At 44.6% G+C, this 7,152-nt stretch overlaps 1 protein-coding gene across 5 annotated transcripts in view; it reads right to left on the bottom strand.

The window, feature by feature from the left end:
• Positions 1-980, bottom strand: part of Kcnj8 (potassium voltage-gated channel subfamily J member 8) — a 7,250-nt gene extending 6,270 nt beyond the window's left edge. For 3 of the 5 annotated variants that reach the window (XR_003710050.1, XM_028757560.1, XM_028757561.1), the window contains exon 1: positions 641-980. The gene's annotated coding sequence lies outside the window, so the exon portion shown is untranslated. The other 2 variants (XM_028757562.1, XM_028757563.1) reach the window with 2 other exon arrangements.
• Between the last annotated feature and the right edge of the window lie 6,172 nt (positions 981-7,152).

The raw sequence follows: 7,152 nt of genomic DNA, 5'->3' as shown, positions 1-7,152 counted from the left end.
CTCTCTCTCTCTCTCTCTCTCTCTCTCTCTCTCTCTCTCTCTCTCTCCTTATCACCCTGAGCGCTCTTGGAAATAACCTCAAATAACCTCAGATAAGTAAATCTTTAAACATTTTCTTTATATACAGAAAGGCTCGGAGAGAATTCTCTTGTGTCTCGGGATTAGTTAGGGCAAGGATACCTACAAAAACCCCTGAGGAAGAAAATTAAAGCCAGCTGGGTTCACCATCTACTTGCTAAGCTATTTAGATAAAGTAGTAAGTTTAAAAGTAAAGATGGCGGGATTCTTATTTTTTGTAGCAGCGAAGAAACTGCTTCCTGCTCATTAAGAAAATATTAACTGTAATTAACAAGGTACCAAACAATGCGTTTTCAAACTTGAAAATTATTGGTTTTAAATTGGAAGGATTTACGAGATGCGTTTTAAAAGGCAACCCAACCTCCTCTCCCCTCCCCTCCCTCTGGACCTATCATACTATATCCTGGAAAGTAACTTGCGACATGGGGAATCAGAGACACTGCTGAGGGCTGCAGTGGAGTTGTAAAGCTTGAGCCGGGCTGAGTACACCTTGGCTCTTTGGCTTTCGGCTGGTTTGTAGCCGGCTTCCCTTGTTCTCCCCGGAAGGCGCAATGCAACTTACAGACCCGGAGTTGTGCGCCCGGCAGCGGCTGGAGCTCCGCACAGGGCGGGCTGGTCCCTGGCTCTCACATTCCGGGAGCAGGGGCCTCCCAAAGTGCAGATCCGGGGGATGTTGGTACTCTAGAACTGAGTTAAAACTCTAGAAGGTGCAATCCACAATGCACGCGGGGAGGAGGGCTGGAGGATGAGGGATGGGTTTGTCTTTTCTCCTCCTGCTGATGGGCAGTGGGGAGGGAGGGGTAGGAGCTGGGGATAGACGTGCTAGTGGCAGTGCTCCTCCAGCTCCTCAGCTGCCTAGTTGGGGCCAGACCTCCGAGCGAGCTGTGGAGGCTGAGGCCGGTCGGGGGAGGCAGGGAGCCGGCCAGAAGGGAGGGACCACCGGGGGAGGAGGCACCAGCCGAGTCAGCTCGGTTCCCAGTAGCCCGGACTCTGCTGCCAGACCGGCACACACGTCTTTAAAAGGCTCGCTGCTCAGGGAACTTTGTGAGCCCAAGTTCACTGACGCAAAGAGATTCTAATTTATTATTTTTAAAGTGTAACTTGGGGGTATCACTGGGTTACTTCAGATGGAATAAAACCAGATGGAGAGAGTGTAGGTGCTTTGGGTGGGGTGAGCGTGGGGTGAGGGTGGGGTCCCTGAGCTTGTAGATCTATTCACGTTAGAATATAGAAGGGGTGGGAGGGCTAAAATCCTTTCAAATAATGATTTCACCAACTAAGACCAGTTTTCAGGAACTTAAAGACACAAAACAAAGAAACAAAAAGGAAAACAAAAATAGAGACTAACATCAAAAATCCCGTCAATAGCCTCTGCCAATAAAGAAAAATTACACCCAGCAGAACGGCTGTCCACAGCCCAGCACCACACTTGCCTTGGGGCAGGCAGGCGCAGTCAGGGCTCGGTTGTCTCCCGTGGCCACTGGCCTCTTCCTTCTGTCTAGATCGGCAGAATGATAAGACTGCTCATTTGCGCACAAGAAAGATTATACAGTAAATGTCTTTTCTATAGCTTTTGAGAAGGAGCCAGCGGGGACAAATGTGCTTTCTCCAGCAGGTCAAGCCTCTGTTTTTGGCGCTTGTATTAATGGAAACTTTAATTCTTGGAAATTTTATGTGTTTTCCAAGACTTGAGGGTCGAAAGTATACGAAGTATAAACAACATGTTCACTTACTAGAAAGACCTAAAATTAGTCTTTAATGAAGGAAAATGAGGAGCCCCTCACCCTTCCTTTTTCCATTGTGGGTAGACCTGCTTAACCCCTTACATGCTGGAGGGCCTGTGCTATCAGTGACATTCTCTTCCTTTTTTTTTTTTTTTTTGTTTGTTTCCTTTGTTTTCTGCAGTAATTCATGTGGTGGTCGGATAGCAGCCACACAGATGTCCTTTGTGTTGTGAATTCCACCACTGAAGTACAGTTTGAAGTGCACCTTGCTATGCAGTTTACTGTTTATTAATTTAACACCAGAAACATTAAACTTTTTTCAGAAGACAGGATTTCATGTGTTCTGGGCTGGGCTCAGACTTGCAGGGTAGCCTATGGTGACTTTGAACTTCTGACCCTCCTGCCTGTGTCTTCCTTGTGCTGGGATTGCAGGTGTGTATCATCATGTCTGGGTTTTTGTTTTTTGTTTTGTTTTTTTAAGAGCTTGTGCACGCTAGACAAGCACTCCACCAACTGAACTCCACCTCTCCTCCTCTCTCCTTATGGGATTTTATTGTTGTCCTTTGAAATAGCTCGTTGTTGCATAACTCGGGCTAGCTTATAGTTTACTATATAGGCTAGACACACCTCAAATTCAAGGCAGTCCTCCTGACTCAACCTCCTGAGCACTGGGATTAAAGAGTCAATGCCCTGTGCCTGGTTGTTAAACATTTGTGTTTAGATAGCTAGGGATATATAAACATGTATCAGTGTTGCTGATTTTAAGGAACAGTGGTCACAGGGACGTGATATTGCTAAGGTCTGACACAATGATGGACGGAATTAAAATAGGAACGGAGGGCTGGAGAGATGGCTCAGCAGTTGAGAGCACTGGTTGCTCTTCCAGAGGACTTGGGTTCAATTCCCAGCACCTACAGGGTGGCTCACAACCTTCTGTAACTCCAGCTCCAGGGGATTCAATATCCACTTCTTACCTCTGTAGGCATCAGGCATGCACTGGGTGCTCAGACATTCATACAGGCAAAAATAAAAACAAAAACAAAAAAACAAAAAAAAAACCCACAGAAAATAAATAATAAAAATTTTAAATGTTAAATAAAAAATGCAAAGAGTGCCATGGTAACTCAATTCAAAGCAGTGAAGGCTCAGATACTAGGAGGATATTTGTGAATTGCTTCTTATCCAGTCTATTAGTTGAAAAGCTTGATCTATTTGGAGTACATTGAAAAGTAGGGGCAAAAAAGATTTTCCATAGGCAAGCAGAGAGCTACGAAATGTGGGCAAGCCTTGGCATAGCAGAAATGAATCTAACCAGCATCTAGGAAGCACCCGTAAACCAACAGGTGACAGGCGGAACGTAATGCTCCTTGGACAGCCCAGCTTTCTTAGCAACAAAATTGCCAATGTCAAGTGAGTATCCTCCAGGTTCTTTGTAGGCACTACAAGCTATTATTTACAAATTGAGTTTGGCAGCTGGGTTTCATTGTCAAGTTGACTGGATTTAGAAACACCTAGGAGACACATCTGTGGTTGTGTTTGTGAGCCAAGGAAGGAAGACTCATCCAAGGCAAGGACGGTATCTCAGCAGTTGGGGTTCCAGACTGAGCAAACAGAGAAGAAAGGAGAAAAGGAGGTGTCTTCTGCTTCTTGGCTGCAGGTGCAGTGTGGGCAGCTGCCTGGAACTCCTGCCGCCACTGTGCCTTCCCTCCATGAAAGGCTGTGTTCCCTAAACCTTAATCCAAACCCCTCCTCCACACAATGCTCCTCAGGTATTTTATCCCAGTAACGAGAGAAAGAATGAATACAAGGAAGTTCCTGTAGTTTCTACTCTCTAAAGAAATAAAGTTTGCCAGGTGCTTTCAGATACAGATGTGTGTGTGTGTGTGTGTGTGTGTTTGACAGGCTGGTGGTGTCTTTCTCAACTGTCTGTTGTTTCAATTACCAAATAGAGACCGGAGAGGCCCTGGAAAGGACTTCTGAGATGCAGGGTGGGGTCTTTGTGTCTGATGACTTTGACTTGACTTGTGAGTTTTTCAACTTTTAGGGATCAGAACTTAGAAAATCTTCCAGATGACAGTTGGAGCACTCACGTCAACAGCAGGGATGACGGTTGGCCTAATTTCTTGGTGTGCTTCTTTATTCATGTCCTCATCTAAACCACTTGGGAACATACTGCTTTGGAGTCGGCTTAATAAAACATTACATAAACTAGTAATCAAAAGAGCATGTTAGAAACTCACTTTCAGAGTGTTATCATCAATTGAGAATGACAGTTTAACTCTTCACAGTTTTCTGTTTCATGGAGTTCAGAAAATATTTCCTTTTCAGCTAGGTGTGTGTGTGTGTGTGTGTGTGTGTGTGTGTGTGTGTGTGTGTGTCTGTCTGGCTGTCTGTCTGTCTGTCTGTCTATGCGTCTGTGTGTCTGTGGATGTGTGGTATATACACATATATAATAAGTATTTTTCTTCTTTTAATTAGGTCATTTATCTTGTCAAAGCAATCCATCAGAATTGCAAATTAAAAGAACTTCCCTCCAACTTGTGCATTTAACTCAAGATGGAGTGTGAGTGAAAAAGCCATGATGGGAGGTGGTTAATGAAAATTAATCCCTTTTATTTATACCTAAGTGGATAAAAGAAACTCTGCTCTTTCCTAACAAGCATGAAAAAATAGATTACATATTATGAAACATAAGTGCTTATGAACAAACAGCCTGGGTCAGTCAGTATGTTGGCCTTCAACTAAGAAGACTAAAATTCAATACTCATGTAAAAAGCATATCTGTGCTGGCCTATTTGAAATCCTAGCACTGCAGAGGTAAGAATCCCTGGGATTCACTGGTCAGCTAGCCTAATCTACCCTAATCTGAGAGCTTCAGGCCAGTGAGTGAGTGGTTCTCAAAAAACAATGTGAGCGCCACTTGGGGAAAGTATGTGAGGCAGACCTTGTATATACAGGTACCCCCCCCCCCCAGTACCCGTATGGGGGTGAGCAATTCAGGGAATGCAAGGACTCCTGGGTAGGCTTTACATAGGAAATAGCTTGACATGCTTGAAGACTACCAACCAGAGCCGTGTGGTTAACTGAGGAGAAGAAGAATGGAGAAGACAGAGATAGGATGTATCAGTGGTCCATCCAGCCCTTCACTTACCTAGTAAGGACCAAGGGTCTGACAGTGACTAGGCTGTGACAACCATCCAGTGAGAACTGGGTTATCCTCCTTGTGTTATTTACAAGTTTATAGCACAGTAAAATAGCCTACCTAAATTAACGCGCTTAGTGAGTGAAAAGCTACGGCAAGCTCAGAATGTCTGTTCTCATGTCCAGTGTTTTCCCACTGTGTACTCTTTCTGAGGGACAGTTTCTGTCCATGGTCCAGCTGCATGAAGTGCCTGGGGATGTGGTTTTATGCTCCTCTGAGGTTTTGCTGGGCAAAGATAGAACATGAATAAAATCCTTGACCAGGAGTTAAAATGTCTTTAATGAGAAGGCATAAATTCTTTCAGTAAGATGAAACAAAAACACATTATCCCACATTATCCATCTCTCATTGGTCTGGAGCTGACTAGGTTAGACTAGGTGACAAGCAAAGCCCAAGGATCCTTCAGTCTCTGCTTCCTCAGCACCAGGATTGCAGCCTGGCTTTTTAGCTGGACACTGAGACATCTGACACAATCTGCATCACAATTTCAACAACTGAGTCGTCTCCCTAGGCTCTGAGAGGATGGAAATTTTAAGAGGTGGGTAAGTCATGCAGACATAGCCTTCAGAAGATATTAATGTTGGCCATTGTTCTTAAAACATTTATGAATGCGTATTTGTTGTACAAAGAGATGGGTCTCACATTGGCATAGTCACTCCTGTCTCCTGTGTGTTTTGACCATATTGCCCTCTCTCTACACCCGGTCCTCTGGGTGAGAGAGCGGGTGATATTTGTTTTCCCGAGTCTGTTTTATTTCACTCAGTATGGAAATCTCACTGCCCTAGTTCTTCCTCTGTAGGACTGGAGAAAATTTCATCTTATGTGTGTGCTACGTGCATCCATCTGCTGACAGGCACAAGGCTGATCTTGAGGAATAAGTTAGCTCCCAAGGGAGCAGGTTGTTATGTCTAAATCCCTGGCTTCCTGTTCCATGTGATCTCTGGCACTCTGTGCTCCCTTCTGTGAAGTCTTCTCCACACATGAGGACAGGAAGTAAACTCAAGCTCCTCCTTTTAGTCACTCAACCAAATAAAGCCAAATAAACCTCCTCTCCTTATAAAGTATCTAATCTTATGTGTTTTCCTACAAGAACAGAAGAAGAAGGACATACTCAAAGGCAGGACAGGTTATGCTCATACGGTGCCGAGGACAGTGACTGCTCTGTGATATGCACTTTTTAGGAGCCCTTTCTAATATGAGAGGGTTGGTTTTGACCAAGAAGTCAGAGCAAGAGGTGATCACAAGAAGAGGGGAGATATAGCCCCCCGATTACATTACTATCCAGCTCTCTTCCTAACCTAAAATAAAGGATCCATATCATTATTATCAGGGCTGAGTGTTAATTCTGAGACCTTACTAACCTTCAGAGTATGGTACATAATCAATATAGTCATATTGGTGCCTTTTCAGCTCTTAAATCTGGCTGATACCAGATAATGACAGGGAACCAACCAAAACACTATTGCTGCAACAAGAATTCGGGTAGCCTACGTCTGTTTTATTGGAATCAAGAGTGTCACCAAGAGAAAAGTGGCACCTTCTACAAAAGAGAGAGTATCTGGGAGGCTTTTCTACACTGAGGCTATAAAATGCTAGTTCTGAATAAACCTGACAACCACCATCCTCAAGACATGAGGAATAGATGCTGTTAGCTGCTGGTTCAGGACCTAAAGTTGGGAGGGGGAGGGGCAGAGAGAGAGACAGACAGAGACAGACACACACAGAGAGACAGACAGAAAGAGAAACAGAGACAAACAAACAGGCACAAAGACAGAGACACAGAGACAGAGACAGACAAACACAGAGACAGAGAGCAAGAGAGAGTGAGTGAGAGAGCGAGAGAGCGAGAGAGCGAGAGAGCGAGAGAGAGCGAGAGAGAGCGAGAGAGAGCGAGAGAGAGCGAGAGAGAGCGAGAGAGAGCGAGAGCGAGAGCGAGAGCGAGAGAGAGAGAGAGAGAGAGAGAGAGAGAGAGAGAGAGAGAGAGCCCAGTCTCTGCTCTACTGTTGAAGGCTTAGGAAAAGATTTCCAAAGATGTCCTTCTCTATCCTGTGTTTTGCAAACTCAGTGACTCATGCAGTGCTTGGAAAGAAAAACCTGACATTTCCCAGAACTCTTTGTTGAGTGGTTGCTTTCTGCCACCTTTCAAAA

The sequence above is a fragment of the Grammomys surdaster genome, unplaced genomic scaffold (assembly GCF_004785775.1).
Source record: "Grammomys surdaster isolate TR1022 unplaced genomic scaffold, NIH_TR_1.0 126176, whole genome shotgun sequence".
NCBI lineage: Eukaryota > Metazoa > Chordata > Mammalia > Rodentia > Muridae > Grammomys > Grammomys surdaster.
The sequence above is the reverse complement of the archived record's forward strand: the minus strand, read 5'-3'. Positions and strand labels throughout refer to the sequence as shown.